The sequence below is a fragment of the Heterodontus francisci genome, unplaced genomic scaffold (genome assembly GCF_036365525.1).
Source record: "Heterodontus francisci isolate sHetFra1 unplaced genomic scaffold, sHetFra1.hap1 HAP1_SCAFFOLD_50, whole genome shotgun sequence".
NCBI lineage: Eukaryota > Metazoa > Chordata > Chondrichthyes > Heterodontiformes > Heterodontidae > Heterodontus > Heterodontus francisci.
This window is the reverse complement of record NW_027140867.1, coordinates 11,057,875-11,076,957: the sequence shown is the minus strand read 5'-3', so window position 1 is coordinate 11,076,957 and position 19,083 is coordinate 11,057,875.

The window sequence follows — 19,083 nt, the reverse complement described above, 5'->3', positions numbered from 1 at the left end:
TGCATGGGGTTTTATCAGTGGATCAGGATCCAGCCAGGTGTGTATGGGGTTTCACAGTGTAACAGGATCCTGCCATATGTGAATGGGGTTTCACTGTGCATCAGGATCCTGCCAGATGTGAATGGGGTTTCACTGTTCATCAGCATCCTGCCAGGATTGTAAGGGGTTTTTACAGAGGATCAGGATCCTGCCAGGTGTGTATGGGGTTTTCACAGTGTATCAGAATCCTGCCAGGTGTGTATGGGGTTTTCACAGTATATCAGGATCCTGCCAAGTGTGTAAGGGGTTTTCACAGTGGATCAGAATTCTGCCAGGTGTGTCTGGGGTTTTCACAGTGTATCAGGATGCTGCCACGTGTGTATGGGGTTTCACAGTTTATCAGGATCCTGCCTGGTCTGTATGGGGTTTTCACAGTGTATCAGGATCCTGCCCGGTGTGTATGTGGGTTTCACAGTTTATCAAGACCCTGCCTGGTGTGTATGGGTTTTTCACAGTGTATCAGGATCCTGCCAGGTGTGTATGTGAGTTTCACAGTGTATCAGGATCCTGCCAGGTGTGGATGTGGGTATCACAGTTTATCAGGATCCTGCCTGGTTTGCATGGGGTTTCACAGTGGATCAGGATCCTGCCACGTGTGTGTGGGTGTTTCACAAAGTATCAGGATCCTGCCTGGTGTGCATGGGGGTTTCACAGTTCATCAGGATCCTGCCACGTGTGTATGGGGTTTTCACAGTGTATCAGGATCCGGCCTGGTGTGTATGGGGGTATCACCGTTTATCAGGATCCTGCCAGGTGCGTATGGGGGATTCACAGTTTATCAGCATCCTGCCAGGTGTGCATGGGTTTTTCGCAGTGGATCAGGATCCAGCCAGGTGTGTATGGGGTTTTCACAGTGTAACAGGATCCTGCAGGGTGTGTATGGGGTTTTCACAGTGTATCAGGATCCTGCCAGGTGTGTATGGGGTTTTCACATTGGATCAGGATCCTGCCAGGTGTGTATGGGGTTTTCACAGTGTATCAGGATCCTGCCACGTGTGTATGGGGTTTCACAGTTTATCATGATCCTGCCTGGTGTGCATGGGGTTTTCACAGTGTATCAGGATCCTGCCAGGTGTGTATGTGGGTTTCACAGTTTATCAGGATCCTGCCTGGTGTGCATGGGGTTTTCACATTGTATCAGCATCCTGCCAGGTGAGTATGTGTGTTTCACAGTGCATCAGGATCCTGCCAGGTGTGTATGTGGGTTTCACAGTTTATCAGGATCCTGCCTGGTCTGCATGGGGTTTCACAGTGTTTCAGGATCCTTCTAGGTGTGTATGGGGGTTTCACAGAGGATCATGATCCTGCCAGGTGTGTATGGGGTTTCACTGTGTGTCAGTATCCTGCCGGATGTGAATGGGGTTTTCACAGTGTATCAGGATCCTGCCAGGTGTGTCTGGGGTTTCACAGTGTATCGTGATCCAGCCAGGTGTGGATGGGGGTTTTCACAGCGTATCAGGATCCTGCCAGGTGTGTATGGGGTTTCACAGTGTATCAGCATCCTGCCAGATGTGAATGGGGTTTCACTGTGTATCAGGATTCCTGCCAGGTGTGAATGGGGTTTCACTGTGTATCAGGATCCTGCCAGGTGTGCATGGGTTTTCACAGTGTATCAGGATGCTGCCAGATGTGAATGTGGTTTCACTGTGCATCAGGAACCTGCCAGGTGTGTATGGGAGTTTCACAGTTTGTCAGGATCCTGCCAGGTGTGTATGGATGTGTGTTTCACAGTTTATCAGGATCCTGCCAGGTGTGTATGGGGTTTTCACAGTGGATCAGGATCCTGCCAGGTGTGTACGGGGTTTCACAGAGGATCAGGATCCGTCCAGGTGTGTACGGGGTTTTCACAATATATCAGGATCCTGCCAGATGTGTACGGGGTTTCACAGAGTATCAGGTTCCTGCCAGGTGTGTATGGGGTTTTCACAGTGGATCAGGATCCTGCCAGATGTGTGCGGGGTTTCACAGAGGATCAGGATCCTGCCTGGTGTGTATGGGTTGTTCACAATATATCAGGATGCTGCCAGATGTGTACGGGGTTTCACAGAGGATCAGGATCCTGCCAGGTGTGTACGGGGTTTTCACAATATATCAGGATCCTGCCAGATGTGTACGGGTTTTCACAGAGGCTCAGGATCCTGCCAGGTATGTACGGGGTTTTCACAATATATCAGGATCCTGCCAGACGTGTACGGGGTTTCACAGAGAATCAGGATCCTGCCAGGTATGTACGGTGTTTTCACAATATATCAGGATTGTGCCAGGTGTGTCAGGTGGTTTCACATAGTATCAGGATCCTGCCAGGTGTGTATGGGGTTTTCACACTAGATCAGGATCCTGCCAGGTGTGCATGGGGTTTTCACAGTTTATCAGGATCCTGCCAGGTGTGTATGGGGGTTTCACAGTTTATCAGGATTCTGCCAAGTGTGTATGGGGGTTTCACAGTTTATCAGGATCCTGCCAGGTGTGTACGGGGTTTTCACAGTGTATCAGGATCCTGCCAGGTGTGTCCGGTGTTTTCTCAGTGGATCAGGTTCCTGCCAGTTGTGTATGGGTTTTCACTGTGTGCCAGGATCCTGCCAGGTGTGTATGGGGTTTCACAGTGTATCAGGATCCTGCCAGGTGTGTCTGGGATTTCACAGTGTATCAGAATCCTCCCAGGTGTGAGTGGGGTTTCACAGTGTATCAGGATCCTGCCAGATGTCTATGGGGGTTTCACAGTGTATCAGAATCCTGCCAGGTGTGTATGGGGGTTTCACAGTGTATCAGAATCCTGCCAGGTGTGAGTGGGGTTTCACAGTGTATCAGGATCCTGCCAGGTGTGTGTGGGCGTTTCACAGTGTATCAGAATCCTGCCAGGTGTGAGTGGGGTTTCAGAGTGTTTCAGGATCCTGCCAGGTGTGTATGGGGGTTTCACAGTGTGTCAGGATCCTGCCAGGTGTGAGTTGGGTTATCACAGTTTATCAGGGTCCTGCCAGGTGTGTATGGGGGTTTCACAGTGTATCAGGATCCTGCCAGGTGTGAGTGGGGTTTCACAGTGTATCAGGATCCTGCCAGGTGTGTATTGGGTGTTCACAGTGGATCAGGATCCTGCCAGGTGTGAGGGGGGTTTCACTGTGTATCAGGATCCTGCCAGGTGTATATGGGGGTTTCACAGTGTATCAGGATCCTGCCAGGTGTGTATGGGGTGTTCACAGTGGATCTGGATCCTGCCAGGTTTGAGGGGGGTTTCACTGTGTATCAAGATCCTGCCAGGTGTGACGGGGGTTTCACTGTGTATCAGGATCCTGCCAGATGTGAGGGGGGTTTCACTGTGTATCAGGATCCTGCCAGGTGTGAGGGGGGTTTCACTGTGTATCAGGTTCCTGCCAGGTGTGTATGGGGGTTTCACAGTGTATCAGGATCCTGCCAGGTGTGAATTGGGTTTTCACAGTTTATCAGGGTCCTGCCAGGTGTGTATGGGGGTTTCACAGTGTATCAGGATCCTGCCAGGTGTGAGTGGGGTTTCACAGTGTATCAGGATCCTGCCAGATGTGTATGGGGTGTTCACAGTGGATCAGGATCCTGCCAGGGGTGAGGGGGTTTTCACTGTGTATCAGGATCCTGCCAGGTGTGTATGGGGCTTTCACAGTGTATCAGGATCCTGCCAGGTGTGTATGGGGTGTTCACAGTGGATCTGGATCCTGCCAGGTTTGAGGGGGGTTTCACTCTGTATCAAGATCCTGCCAGGTGTGAGGGGTGTTTCACTGTGTATCAGGATCCTGCCGGATGTGAGGGGGGTTTCACTGTGTATCTGGATCCTGCCAGGTGTGAGGGGGGTTTCACTGTGTATCAGGTTCCTGCCAGGTGTGTATGGGGGTTTCACAGTGTATCAGGATCCTGCCAGGTGTGAGGGGGGTTTCACTGTGTATCAGGATCCTGCCAGGTGTGTATGCGGGTTTCACAGTGTATGGAGTGTTGCCTTTGGTTTGGAGTGTTGCCTTTGGGTTTGGAGTGTTGCCTTTGGGTTTGGAGTGTTGTCTTTGGGTTTGGAGTGTTGCCTTTGTGTTTGGAGTGTTGCCTTTGGCTCTGGAGTGTTGTCTTTGGGTTTGGAGTGTTGCCTTTGGGTTTGGAGTGTTGTCTTTGGGTTTGGAGTGTTGCCTTTGGGTTTGGAGTGTTGCATTTGGGTTTGGAGTGTTGCCTTTGGGTTTGGAGTGTTGCCTTTGGCTCTGGAGTGTTGCCTTTGGGTTTGGAGTGTTGCCTTTGGGTTTGGAGTGTTGTCTTTGGGTTTGGAGTGTTGCCTTTGGGTTTGGAGTGTTGCATTTGGGTTTGGAGTGTTGCCTTTGGGTTTGGAGTGTTGCCTTTGGCTCTGGAGTGTTGCCTTTGGGTTTGGAGTGTTGCCTTTGGGTTTGGAGTGTTGCCTTTGGCAACCTGACCTTGTAACTAAAATCCCTCATCACTGGAACCATTCCGGAAAAATCTCCTCTGCACCCTCTCAAGGACCCTCACCTCCTTCCTAAAATGTGGTGACCAGAACTGGAAATAATCCTCCAGTTAGGGCCTAACCACAGTTGTATAAAGGTTCAGCATAATTTCCCTGCTTTTGCACTCAATGCCTCTAATTATGAAACCCAAGATCCCAATCCCACCTGTTTTACTAACCACTCTCTCAATATGTCCTGCCACCTTCAATAATCGATGCACATGTCCTCCAGGTCCCTGTGCTCCTGCGCACTCTTTTGTACAGACCCATTAGATTGAAGCATAAAATTACGATGAGATATTTGTAGATGAAGTGAATGGAGAAAACTGTGACAAATGGGAGATCTGCTACTTTGCACATAAAAAGGATCGAACAGGGAAGTTCACAAACAGTGCAAAGAGATTTCTCTCTCTCTGTGTGTGTCTCTCTCTCTGTCTCTCCTCCTCCTTCTCTCTAACGAAAACAACCTCAATTCCCTCAGCCTTTCCTCGTTAGACCCTCCCTCCATACCAGGAAACATCCTAGTAAATCTCCTCTGCACCCTTTCCAAAGCTTCCACATCCTTCCTATAATGCGGTGACCAGAACTGCACGCAATACTCCAGGTGCGGTCTCACCAGAGTTTTGGACAGCTGCAGCATGACCTCGTGGCTCCGAAACTCGATCCCCAAACCAATAAAATCTAACACACCGTATGCCTTCTTAACAGCCCTATTAACCTGGGTAGCAACCTTCAGGGATTTAAGCACCTGGACACCAAGATCTCTCTGTTCATCTACACCACCAAGAATCTTCCCATTAGCCCAGTACTCTGCATTCCTGTTACTCCTTCCAAAGTCAATCACCTCGCACTTTTCCGCATTTAGCTCCATTTGCCATCTCTCAGCCCAGCTCTGCAGCCTATCTATGTCTCTCTGTACCCTACAACACCCTTCGGCACTATCCACAAGTCCACCGACTTTAGCGTCATCCGCAAATTTACTAACCCACCCTTCTACACCCTCTTCCAGGTCATTTATAAAAATCACAAACAGCAGTGGCCCCAAAACAGATCCTTGCGGTACACCACTAGTAACTAAACTCCAGGATGAACATTTGCCATCAACCACCACCCTCTGTCTTCTTTCAGCTAGCCAATTTCTGATCCAAAGCTCGAAATCACAATCAACCCCATACTTCCGTATTTTCTGCAATAGCCTACCGTGGGGAACCTTATCAAACGCCTTACTGAAATCCATATACACCACATCCACTGCTTTACCCTCATCCACCTGTTTGGTCACCTTCTCGAAAAACTCAATAAGGTTTGTGAGGCACGACCTACCCGTCACAAAACCGTGCTGACTATCGCTAATGAACTTATTCTTTTCAAGATGATTATAAATCCTGTCTCTTATAACCTTTTCCAACAATTTACCCACAACCGTAGTAAGGCTCACAGGTCTATAATTACCAGGGCTGTCTCTGCTCCCCTTCTTGAACAAGGGGACAACATTTGCTATCCTCCAGTCTTCCGGCACTATTCCTGTCGACAATGACGACATAAAGATAGAGGACAAAGGCTCTGCAATCTCCTCCCTGGCTTCCCAGAGAATCCGAGGATAAGTCCCATCTGGCCCAGGGGACTTATCTATTTTCACACTTTCCAAAATTGATAACACCTCCTCCTTGTGAACCTCAATCCCATCTAGCCTAGTAGCCTGAATCTCAGTATTCTCCTCGACAACATTTCCTTTCTCTGCTGTAAATACTGAGGCAAAATATTCATTTAACGCTTCCCCTACCTCCTCTGATTCCACACACAACTTCCCACGACTATCCTTGATTGGCCCTAATCTAACTCCAGTCATTCTTTTATTCCTGATGTACCTATAGAAAGCCTTAGGATTTTCCCTGATCCTATCCGCCAATGACTTTTCGTGTCCTCTCATTGCTCTTCTTCGCTCTCCCTTTAGATCCTTCCTGGCTGGCTTGTAACTCTCAAGCGCCCTAACTGAGCCTTCACGTCTCATCCTGACATCAGCCTTCTTATTCTTGACAAGCGCTTCAACTTCTTTAGTAAACCATGGCTCCCTCGCTCGACAACTTCCTCCCTGCCTCACATTTACATACTTATCAAGGACACGCAGTCGCTGCTCCTTGAATAAGCTCCACATTTCGATTGTTCCCATCCCCTGCAGTTTCCTTCCCCATCCTACGCATCCTAAATCTTGCCTGATCGCATCATAATTTCCTTTCCCCCAGTTATAATTTTTGCCCTGCGGTATATACCTGTCCCTGCCCATCGCTAAGGTAAACCTAACCGAATTGTAATCACGATCACCAAAGTGCTCACCAACATCTAAATCTAACACCTGGCCGGGTTCATTACCCAGTACCAAATCCAATGTGGCATCGCCCCTGGTTGGCCTGTCTCCATACTGTGTCAGAAAACCCTCCTGCACACACTGGACAAAAACTGACCCATCTAAAGTACTCGAACTATAGTATTTCCAGTCAATATTTGGAAAGTTAAAGTTCCCCATAACAACTACCCTGTTACTCTCGCCCCTGTCGAGAATCATCTTCGTTATCCTTTCCTCAACATCTCTGGAACTATTTGGAGGTCGATAAAAGACTCCCAACAGGGTGACCTCACCTCTCCTATTTCTAACCTCGGCCCATACTACCTCAGTAGACGAGTCCTCAAACGTCCTTTCTGTCGCTGTAATACTCTCCTTGATTAACAATGCCACACCACCACCCCCCGCCCCCCACCCCCACCCCTCTTTTACCATCTTCTCTGTTCTTACTGAAACATCTAAATCCCGGAACCTGCAACATCCATTCCTTCCCCTGCTCTACCCATGTCTCCTAAATGGCCTCTACATCGAGATCCCAGGTACCAACCCATGCTGCAAGCTCACCCACCTTATTCCGGATGCTCCCGGCATTGATATAGACACACTTTAAACCAGTTTCTTGCTTGCCAGTGCCCTCTTGCGTCCTTGTAACCTTATCCCTGACCTCACTACTCTCAAAATCCTGTACACTGACATTACATTTTCGGTTCCCATTCCCCTGCTGATTTAGATTAACCCCCCCCCCCCCCGAAGAGCACTACCAAATCTCCCCCCCCCCCCCCAGGATATTGGTACCCCTCTGGTTCAGGTGAAGACCATCCTGTTTGTAGAGGTCCCACCTACCCCAGAAAGAGCCCCAATTATCCAGGAAACCAAAACCCTCCCTCCTGCACCATCCCTGCAGCCACGTGTTCAACTCCTCTCTCTCCCTATTCCTTGCTTCGCTATCACGTGGCACGGGCAACAACCCAGAGATAACAACTCTGTTTGTTCTCACTATAAGCTTCCACCCTAGCTCCCAGAATTTCTGTCTTAAATCCCCATCTCTCTTCCTACCTATGTCGTTGGTGCCAATGTGGACCACGTCTTGGGGCTGCTCCACCTCCCCCCTGAGGATCCCAAAAACACGATCCGAAACATCACGAACCCTGGCACCTGGGATGCAACATACCAACCGTGAGTCTCTCTCGTACCCACAGAACCTCCTATCTGTTCCCCTAACTATGGAGTCCCCAATGACTAATGCTCTGCTCCTCTTCCCCCTTCCCTTCTGAGCAACAGGGACAGACTCTGTGAAAGAGACCTGTACCCCATTGCTTACTCCTGGTAAGTCGTCCCCCGCAACAGTATCCAAAACGGTATACCTGTTGTTGATGGAAACGGCCACAGGGGATCCCTGCACTGCCTGCTGGTTCCCACTCCTTCCCCTGACGGTAACCCATCTACCTACTTCTTTTACCTGAGGTGTGACTCCCTCCCCATAACTCCTCTCAATAACCCCCTCCGCCTCCCGAATGATCCGAAGTTCATCCAGCTCCAGCTCCAGTTCCCAAACGCGGTTCTCGAGGAGCTGGAGTTGGGTGCACTTCTCGCAGATGCAGTCAGCAGGGACACTCTTGGCGACCCTTACCTCCCACATTCTGCAGGAGGAACATACAACTGCATTAACTTCCTGTCCCTCTATTCTAAATTCCCAACAAATCTAGTGAAAAAGCAAAAAAAAATGTCAAAGCTTGTTAGGATAGCAATCCAACGGACAGAACTTCTTAAATAAAAAGCTAACCTTATCAAAACAAGAGTCCTTTTTTTTGGTTACAGGAAGAGGGAGGGTGGGAGACACCACATGTGTACTGTCTCGGGTACAGCCACCACCGAAATATATAGTTTTTACTTACCCAGCAGTCCCCTGGTCCTCCGAAAACAAAAGGGAATTAACTTTTAAACTTCCACTGAAATTGACTTCCCAGCTGTAAGCTCGCTCTTGCACCTTCGCCACTGTCAAAGCTGCAGTCACCAAAACTAAAAGAAAGAGATTTTAAACCACCCAAATATATAGTTTTTGCTTACCCAGCAGTCCCTTGGTCCTCCGAAAACAAATGAGAATTAACTTTTAAACTTCCACTGAAATTGACTTCCCAGCTGCAAGTTCGCTCTCGCACCTTCGCGACTGTCAAAGCTGCAGTCACCAAAACAAAAAGCCTTAAGGGTTGCCTCAGCTTGAGATTTGCCTTAGTTTCAGGGTCTGCATTAGTTTGAGGGTCTGCATTAGTTTGAGCGTTGCCATATTTTAAGGGTTGCCTTAGATTGAGGTGTTGCATTAGTTTGAGGGTGCGCCTAAGTTTGATGGTTGCCTCAGTTTGAGGGGCTGCATTTGTTTGAGGGTCTGCATTAGTTTGAGCATTGCCATATTTTAAGGGTTGCCTTAGATTGAGGCGTTGCCTGAGATTGAGGCGCTGCCTGAGATTGAGGCGCTGCCTCAGTTTGAGGCGTTGCCTCAGTTTGAGGCGTTGCCTAAGTTTGAGGCGTTGCCTTAGTCTTTGGGCTGCCTTAGTTTGATGTGTTGCCTTAGTTTGAGGTGTTGCCTATGTTTGAGGTGTTGCCTATGTTTGAGGGTTCCCTTACTTTGAGGGTTCCCTTCGCTTGAGGGTTGCCTTTGTTTGAGGGGTTGCCTTTGTTTGAGGGGTTGCCTTTGTTGAGGGTTGCCTTAGTTTGAGCGTTGCCTTAGTTTGAGCGTTGCCTTAGTTTGAGGGTTGCCTTAGTTTGAGGGTTGCGTTAGTTTGAGGGTTGCGTTTGTTTGAGGGTTGCCTTAGTTGGAGGGTTGCCTTAGTTTGAGGAATTGCCTTAGTTTGAGGAATTGCCTTCGTTTATGGGTTGCCTTAGTTTCAGGTGTTGCATTAGTTTGAGGGTTGTCTTAAATTGAGACTTGCCTTGTATTGACTGCTGCCTCAGTCTGAGGTTTGCCTTAGATTGATGATTGCCTTAGTTTGAGATATTGCTTAGCTTGATGGGAGCCTTTGTTTGAGGTGTTGCCTTTATTTGACGGCTGCCTGAGTTTGAGGTGTTACCTTAGTTTGAGGTGTTGCCTCAGTTTGAGGTGCTGCCTTAGTTTGAGGTGTTGCCTTAGTTTGAGGTGTTGCCTTTGTTTGAGGGTTGCCTTTGATTGAGGGCTTCCTTTGATTGAGGGTTTCCTTTGATTGAGGGTTGCCTTAGTTTGAGGGTTGCCTTAGTTTGAGGGTTGCCTTAGTTAAAGGTTTTGCCTTAGTTTGAGGTTTTGCCTCAGTTTGAGGTTTTGCCTTAGTTTGAGGTTTTGCCTTAGTTTGAGGTGTTACATTCGTTTGAGGTGTTGCATGAGTTTGACGGTTCCCTTAGTTTGACTGTTGCCTTAGTTTGAGGTGTTGCCTTAGTTTGACTGTTGCCTAAGTTTGAGGTGTTTCCTTAGTTTGAGGTGTTGCCTTAGTTTGAGGTGTTGCCTTAGCTTGAGGTGTTGACTTCGTTTGAGGTGTTGCCTTCGTTTGAGGTGTTGCCTTCGTTTGAGGTGTTGCATTTGTTTGACGGTTGCCTTAGTTTGAGGTGTTGCCTTAGTTTGATGTGTTGCCTTAGTTTGAGGTGTTGCCTTAGTTTGAGGTGTTGCCTGAGTTTGAGGTGTTGCTTTCGTTTGAGGTGTTGCCTTCGTTTGAGGTGTTGCCTTCGTTTGAGGTGTTGCCTTTGTTTGAGGTGTTGCCTTAGTTTGACTGTTGCCTCAGTTTGAGGTGTTGCCTAAGTTTGAGGTGTTGCCTTAGTTTGAGGTGTTGCCTTAGTTTGAGGTGTTGTCTTAGTTTGAGGTGTTGTCTTAGTTTGAGGTGTTGTCTTAGTTTGAGGTGTTGCCTTCGTTTGAGGTGTTGCCTTTGTTGATGGAAAGCCTTAGTTTGAGCGTTGCCTTAGTTTGAGCGTTGCCTTAGTTTGAGCGTTGCCTTAGTTTGAGGGTTGCCTTAGTTTGAGGGTTGCGTTAGTTTGAGGGTTGCGTTAGTTTGAGGGTTGCCTTAGTTTGAGGGTTCCCTTAGTTTGAGGAATTGCCTTAGTTTGAGGAATTGCCTTCGTTTATGGGTTGCCTTAGTTTCAGGTGTTGCATTAGTTTGAGGTTTGTCTTAAATTGAGAGTTGCCTTGTATTGACTGTTGCCTCAGTCTGAGGTTTGCCTTAGATTGAGGATTGCTTAGTTTGATGGTAGCCTTTGTTTGAGGTGTTGCATTAGTTTTAGGTGTTGCCTTAGTTTGAGATATTGCTTAGTTTGATGGGAGTCTTTGTTTGAGGTGTTGGACTATTTTGAGGTGTTGCCTTAGTTTGCGGTGTTGCCTTAGTTTGAGGTGTTGCCTTAGTTTGAGGTGTTGCCTTAGTTTGAGGTGTTGCATTAGTTTGAGGTATTGCATTAGTTTGAGGTATGGCATTAGTTGGAGGGTTGCCTTCGTTTGATCTGTTGCCTTAGTTTGATGTGTTGCCTTAGTTTGATGTGTTGCCTGAATTTGAGGTGTTGCCTCTATTTGACGGCTGCCTTAGTTTGAGGTGTTGCCTTAGTTTGAGGTGTTGCCTTTCTTTGAGGGTTGCCTTTGATTGAGGGTTTCCTTTGATTGAGGGTTTCCTTTGATTCAGGGTTGCCTTAGTTTGAGAGTTGCCTCAGTTTGAGGGTTGCCTTAGTTTGAGGTTTTGCCTTAGTTTGAGGTTTTGCCTTCGTTTGAGGTGTTGCCTCAGTTTGAGGTTTGGCATTAGTTTGAGGTTTGGCATTAGTTTGAGGTTTTGCCTTAGTTTGAGGTGTTGCATTAGTTTGAGGTGTTGCATTAGTTTGACGGTTCCCTTAGTTTGACTGTTGCCTTAGTTTGAGGTGTTGCCTTAGTTTGACTGTTGCCTAAGTTTGAGATGTTTCCTTAGCTAGAGGTGTTGCCTTAGTTTGATGTGTTGACTTCGTTTGAGGTGTTGCCTTCGTTTGAGGTGTTGCCTTCGTTTGAGGTGTTTCCTTCGTTTGAAGTGTTGTCTTAGTATGAGGTGTTGTCTTAGTATGAGGTGTTGCCTTAGTTTGACTGTTGCCTCAGTTTGAGGTGTTGCCTAAGTTTGAGGTGTTGCCTTAGTTTGAGGTGTTGTCTTAGTTTGAGGTGTTGCCTTCGTTTGAGGTGTTGCCTTCGTTTGAGGTGTTGCCTTCGTTTGAGGTGTTGCCTTTGTTGAGGGTTGCCTTAGTTTGAGCGTTGCCTTAGTTTGAGCGTTGCCTTAGTTTGAGCGTTGCCTTAGTTTGAGGGTTGCCTTACTTTGTGGGTTGCGTTAGTTTGAGGGTTGCGTTAGTTTGAGGGTTCCCTTAGTTTGAGGAATTGCCTTAGTTTGAGGAATTGCCTTCGTTTATGGGTTGCCTTAGTTTCAGGTGTTGCATTAGTTTGAGGTTTGTCTTAAATTGAGAGTTGCCTTGTATTGACTGCTGCCTCAGTCTGAGGTTTGCCTTAGATTGAGGATTACCTTAGTTTGAGATATTGCTTAGTTTGATGGTAGCCTTTGTTTGAGGTGTTGCATTAGTTTGAGGTGTTGCCTTCGTTTGAGATATTGCTTAGTTTGATGGGAGCCTTTGTTTGAGGTGTTGGCCTATTTTGAGGTGTTGCCTTAGTTTGCGGTGTTGCCTTAGTTTGAGGTGTTGCCTTAGTTTGAGGTGTTGCATTAGTTTGAGGTATTGCATTAGTTTGAGGTATGGCATTAGTTGGAGGGTTGCCTTAGTTTGATGTGTTGCCTTAGTTTGATGTGTTGCCTTAGTTTGATGTGTTGCCTTAGTTTGATGTGTTGCCTTAATTTGAGGTGTTGCCTTTATTTGACGGCTGCCTTAGTTTGAGGTGTTGCCATCGTTTGAGGTGTTGCCTTAGTTTGAGGTGTTGCCTTTGTTTGAGGTTTGCCTTTGATTGAGGGTTTCCTTTGATTGAGGGATTCCTTTGATTGAGGGTTGCCTTAGATTGAGGGTTGCCTCAGTTTGAGGTTTTGCCTTAGTTTGAGGTTTTGCCTTAGTTTGAGGTTTTGCCTTAGTTTGAGGTGTTGCCTCAGTTTGAGGTTTGGCCTTAGTTTGAGGTTTTGCCTTAGTTTGAGGTGTTGCATTAGTTTGAGGTGTTGCATTAGTTTGAGGTGTTTCCTTCGTTTGAAGTGTTGTCTTAGTATGAGGTGTTGTCTTAGTATGAGGTGTTGCCTTAGTTTGACTGTTGCCTCAGTTTGAGGTGTTGCCTAAGTTTGAGGTGTTGCCTTAGTTTGAGGTGTTGTCTTAGTTTGAGGTGTTGCCTTCGTTTGAGGTGTTGCTTTCGTTTGAGGTGTTGCCTTTGTTGAGGGTTGCCTTAGTTTGAGCGTTGCCTTAGTTTGAGCGTTGCCTTAGTTTGAGCGTTGCCTTAGTTTGAGGGTTGCCTTACTTTGTGGGTTGCGTTAGTTTGAGGGTTGCGTTAGTTTGAGGGTTCCCTTAGTTTGAGGAATTGCCTTAGTTTGAGGAATTGCCTTCGTTTATGGGTTGCCTTAGTTTCAGGTGTTGCATTAGTTTGAGGTTTGTCTTAAATTGAGAGTTGCCTTGTATTGACTGCTGCCTCAGTCTGAGGTTTGCCTTAGATTGAGGATTGCCTTAGTTTGAGATATTGCTTAGTTTGATGGTAGCCTTTGTTTGAGGTGTTGCATTAGTTTGAGGTGTTGCCTTCGTTTGAGATATTGCTCAGTTTGATGGGACCCTTTGTTTGAGGTGTTGGCCTATTTTGAGGTGTTGCCTTAGTTTGCGGTGTTGCCTTAGTTTGAGGTGTTGCCTTAGTTTGAGGTGTTGCATTAGTTTGAGGTATTGCATTAGTTTGAGGTATGGCATTAGTTGGAGGGTTGCCTTAGTTTGATGTGTTGCCTTAGTTTGATGTGTTGCCTTAGTTTGATGTGTTGCCTTAGTTTGATGTGTTGCCTTAATTTGAGGTGTTGCCTTTATTTGACGGCTGCCTTAGTTTGAGGTGTTGCCATCGTTTGAGGTGTTGCCTTAGTTTGAGGTGTTGCCTTTGTTTGAGGTTTGCCTTTGATTGAGGGTTTCCTTTGATTGAGGGATTCCTTTGATTGAGGGTTGCCTTAGATTGAGGGTTGCCTCAGTTTGAGGTTTTGCCTTAGTTTGAGGTTTTGCCTTAGTTTGAGGTTTTGCCTTAGTTTGAGGTGTTGCCTCAGTTTGAGGTTTGGCCTTAGTTTGAGGTTTTGCCTTAGTTTGAGGTGTTGCATTAGTTTGAGGTGTTGCATTAGTTTGACGGTTCCCTTAGTTTGACTGTTGCCTTAGTTTGAGGTGTTGCCCTAGTTTGACTGTTGCCTAAGTTTGAGGTGTTTCCTTGGTTTGAGGTGTTGCCTTAGTTTGACGGTTCCCTTAGTTTGACTGTTGCCTTAGTTTGAGCTGTTGCCTAAGTTTGAGGTGTTTCCTTGGTTTGAGGTGTTGCCTTAGTTTGATGTGTTGCCTTCGTTTGAGGTGATGCCTTCGTTTGAGGTTTTGCCTTCGTTTGAGGTGTTGCATTTGTTCGACGGTTGCCTTAGTTTGAGGTGATGCCTTACTTTGAGGTGTTACCTAAGTTTGAGGTGTCGCCTAAGTTTGAGGTGTTGCCTTAGTTTGAGGTGTTGCCTTAGTTTGAGGTGCTGCTTTCGTTTGAGGTGTTGCCTTCGTTTGAGGTGTTGCCTTCGTTTGAGGTGTTGCATTTGTTTGATAGTTGCCTATGTTTGAGGTGTTGCATTAGTTTGAGGTATTGCATTAGTTGGAGGGTTGCCTTAGTTTGATGTGTTGCCTTAGTTTGATGTGTGGCCTTAGTTTGATGTGTGTTGCCTTAGTTTGATTTGTTGCCTTAGTTTGATGTGTTGCCTTAATTTGAGGTGTTGCCTTTATTTGACGACTGCCTTAGATTGAGGTGTTGCCTTAGTTTGAGGTGTTGCCTTAGTTTGAGGTATTGCCTTAGTTTGAGGTGGTGCCTTAGTTTGAGGTTTTGCCTTAGTTTGAGGTTTACGGTTTTGCCTCAGTTTGAGGTGTTGCATTAGCTTGAGGTGTTGCATTAGTTTGACGGTTCCCTTAGTTTGACTGTTGCCTTAGTTTGAAGTGTTGCCTTAGTTTGACTGTTGCCTAAGTTTGAGGTGTTTCCTTAGTTTGAGATGTTGCCTTAGTTTGAGGTGTTGCCTTTGTTTGAGGTGTTGCCTTTGTTTGAGGTGTTGCCTTCGTTTGAGGTGTTGCCTTCGTTTGAGGTGTTGCATTCCTTTGAGGTGTTGCATTTGTTTGAAGGTTGCCTTAGTTTGAGTTGTTGCCTCAGTTGGAGGTGTTGCCTCAGATTGAGGGTTCCCTTCGTTTGTGGTGCTGCCTTAGTTTTAGGTGTTGCCTTCGTTTGAGGTGCTGCCTTAGTTTGAGGTGCTGCCTTCGTTTGAGGTGCTGCCTTCGTTTGAGGTGCTGTCTTAGTTTGAGGTGCTGCCTTAGTTTGAAGTGCTGCCTTAGTTTGAAGTGCTGCCTTAGTTTGAGGGGCTGCCTTAGTTTGAGGGGCTGCCTTAGTTTGAGGGGCTGCCTTAGTTTGAGGCGTAGCCTTAGTTTGAGGGGCTGCCTTAGTTTGAGGGTTCCCTTAGTTTGAGGGTTCCCTTCGTTTGAGGGTTGCCTTTGTTTGAGGGGTTGCCTTTGTTTGAGGGGTTGCCTTTGTTTGAGTGGTTGCCTTTGTTGAGGGTTGCCTCAGTTTGAGCGTTGCCTTAGTTTGAGCGTTGCCTTAGTTTGAGGGTTGCCTTAGTTTGAGGGTTGCGTTAGTTTGAGGGTTGCGTTAGTTTGAGGGTTGCCTTAGTTTGAGGGTTGCCTTAGTTTGAGGAATTGCCTTAGTTTGAGGAATTGCCTTCGTTTATGGGTTGCCTTAGTTTCAGGTGTTGCATTAGTTTGAGGGTTGTCTTAAATTGAGACTTGCCTTGTATTGACTGCTGCCTCAGTCTGAGGTTTGCCTTAGATTGAGGATTGCCTTAGTTTGAGATATTGCTTAGTTTGATGGGAGCCTTTGTTTGAGGTGTTGCCTTTATTTGACGGCTGCCTTAGTTTGAGGTGTTGCCTTCGTTTGAGGTGTTGCCTCAGTTTGAGGTGTTGCCTTAGTTTGAGGTGTTGCCTTAGTTTGAGGTGTTGCCTTTGTTTGAGGGTTGCCTTTGATTGAGGGCTTCCTTTGATTGAGGGTTTCCTTTGATTGAGGGTTGCCTTAGTTTGAGGGTTGCGTTCGTTTGAGGGTTGCCTTAGTTTGAGGTTTTGCCTTCGGTTGAAGTTTTGCCTTAGTTTGAGGTTTTGCCTTAGTTTGAGGTGTTGCATTAGTTTGAGGTGTTGCATTAGTTTGACGGTTCCCTTAGTTTGACTGTTGCCTTAGTTTGAGGTGTTGCCTCAGTTTGACTGTTGCCTAAGTTTGAGGTGTTTCCTTAGTTTGAGGTGTTGCCTTAGCTTGAGGTGTTGCCTTCGTTTGAAGTTTTGCCTTAGTTTGAGGTTTTGCCTTAATTTGAGGTTTTGCCTTAGTTTGAGGTTTTGCCTTAGTTTGAGGTGTTGCCTTAGTTTGAATGTTGCCTAAGTTTGAGGTGTTTCCTTAGTTTGAGGTGTTGCCTTAGTTTGAGGTGTTGCCTTAGTTTGAGGTGTTGCCTTAGCTTGAGGTGTTGCCTTCGTTTGAGGTGTTGCCTTCGTTTGAGGTGTTGCATTTGTTTGACGGTTGCCTTAGTTTGATGTGTTGCCTTAGTTTGATGTGTTGACTTAGTTTGAGGTGTTGCCTTAGTTTGAGGTGTTGCCTGAGTTTGAGGTGTTGCCTTCGTTTGAGGTGTTGCCTTTGTTTGAGCTGTTGCCTTAGTTTGACTGTTGCCTCAGTTTGAGGTGTTGCCTAAGTTTGAGGTGTTGCCTAAGTTTGAGGTGTTGACTTAGTTTGAGGTGTTGCCTTAGTTTGAGGTGTTGTCTTAGTTTGAGGTGTTGCCTTCGTTTGAGGTGGTGCCTTCGTTTGAGGTGTTGCCTTTGTTGAGGGTTGCCTTAGTATGAGCGTTGCCTTAGTTTGAGCGTTGCCTTAGTTTGAGGGTTGCCTTAGTTTGAGGGTTGCGTTAGTTTGAGGGTTGCGTTAGTTTGAGGGTTGCGTTAGTTTGAGGGTTGCCTTAGTTTGAGGGTTCCCTTAGTTTGAGGAATTGCCTTAGTTTGAGGAATTGCCTTCGTTTATGGGTTGCCTTAGTTTCAGGTGTTGCATTAGTTTGAGGTTTGTCTTAAATTGAGAGTTGCCTCGTGTTGACTGCTGCCTCAGTCTGAGGTTTGCCTTAGATTGAGGATTGCCTTAGTTTGAGATATTGCTTAATTTGATGGTCGCCTTTGTTTGAGGTGTTGCATTAGTTTTAGGTGTTGCCTTAGTTTGAGATATTGCTTAGTTTGATGGGAGCCTTTGTTTGAGGTGTTGGCCTATTTTGAGGTGTTGCCTTAGTTTGCGGTGTTGCCTCAGTTTGAGGGGTTGCCTTAGTTTGAGGTGTTGCCTTAGTTTGAGGTGCTGCATTAGTTTGAGGTATTGCATTAGTTTGAGGTATGGCATTAGTTGGAGGGTTGCCTTAGTTTGATGTGTTGCCTTAGTTTGATGTGTTGCCTTAGTTTGATGTGTTGCCTTAATTTGAGGTGTTGCCTTTATTTGACGGCTGCCTTAGTTTGAGGTGTTGCCTTAGTTTGAGGTGTTGCCTTAGTTTGAGGTGTTGCCTTTGTTTGAGGGTTGCCTTTGATTGAGGGTTTCCTTTGATTGAGGGTTCCTTTGATTGAGGGTTGCCTTAGTTTGAGGGTTGCCTTAGTTTGAGGGTTGCCTTAGTTTGAGGGTTGCCTTAGTTTGAGATTTTGACTTAGTTTGAGATTTTGCCTTAGTTTGAGGTTTTGCCTTAGTTTGAGGTGTTTCCTTAGTTTGAGGTGTTTCCTTAGTTTGAGGTTTTGCCTTAGTTTGAGGTTTTGACTTAGTTTTTGGTGTTGCATTAGTTTGAGGTGTTGCATTAGTTTGACGGTTCCCTTAGTTTGACTGATGCCTTAGTTTGAGGTGTTGCCTTAGTTTGACTGTTGCCTAAGTTTGATGTGTTTCCTTAGTTTGAGGTGTTGCCTTAGTTTGAGGTGTTGCCTTAGTTTGAGGGGTTGCCTTCGTTTGAGGTGTTGCCTTCGTTTGAGGTGTTGCCTTAGTATGAGGTGTTGCCTTAGTTTGACTGTTGCCTTAGTTTGAGGTGTTGCCTAAATTTTAGGTGTTGCCTAAGTTTGAGGTGTTGCCTTAGTTTGAGGTGTTGCCTTAGTTTGAGGTGTTGCCTTAGTTTGAGGTGCTGCCTTCGTTTGAGGTGTTGCCTTCGTTTGAGGTGTTGCCTTCGTTTAAGGTGTTGCCTTCGTTTGCGGTGTTGCATTTGTTTGACAGTTGCCTTACTTTGAGGTGTTGCCTTAGTTTGACTGTTGCCTAAGTTTGAGGTGTTGCATTAGTTTGAGGTATTGCATTAGTTTGAGGTATGGCATTAGTTGGAGGGTTGCCTTAGTTTGATGTGTTGCCTTAGTTTGATGTGTTGCCTTAGTTTGATTTGTTGCCTTCGTTTGATGTGTTGCCTTAATTTGAGGTGTTGCCTTTATTTGACGGCTGCCTTAGATTGAGGTGTTGCCATAGTTTGAGGTGTTGCCTTCGTTTGAGGTGTTGCCTTAGTTTGAGGTGTTGCTTTGTTTGAGGGTTTCCTTTAATTGAGGGTTTATTTTGATTGAGGGTTTCCTTTGATTGAGGGTTTCCTTTGATTGAGGGTTGCCTTAGTTTGAGGGTTGCCTTAGTTTGAGGGTTGCCTTAGTTTGAGGGTTGCCTTAGTTTTTGGTTTTGCCTTAGTTTGAGGTTTTGCCTTAGTTTGAGGTTTTGCCTTAGTTTGAGGTTTAAGGTTTCGCCTTAGTTTGAGGTGCTGCATTAGTTTGAGGTTTTGCATTAGTTTGACGGTTCCCTTAGTTTGACTGTTGCCTTTGTTTGAGGTGTTGCCTTAGTTTGACTGTTGCCTAAGTTTGAGGTGTTTCCTTAATTTGACATGTTGCCTCAGTTTAAGGTGTTGCCTTAGTTTGAGGTGTTGCCTTCGTTTGAGGTGTTGCCTTCGTTTGAGGTGTTGCATTCCTTTGAGGTGTTGCATTTGTTTGAAGGTTGCCTTAGTTTGAGGTGTTGCCTTCGTTTGAGTTGTTGCCTCAGTTTGAGGTGTTGCCTCAGATTGAGGGTTCCCTTCGTTTGTGGTGCTGCCTTCGTTTTAGGTGTTGCCTTAGTTTGAGG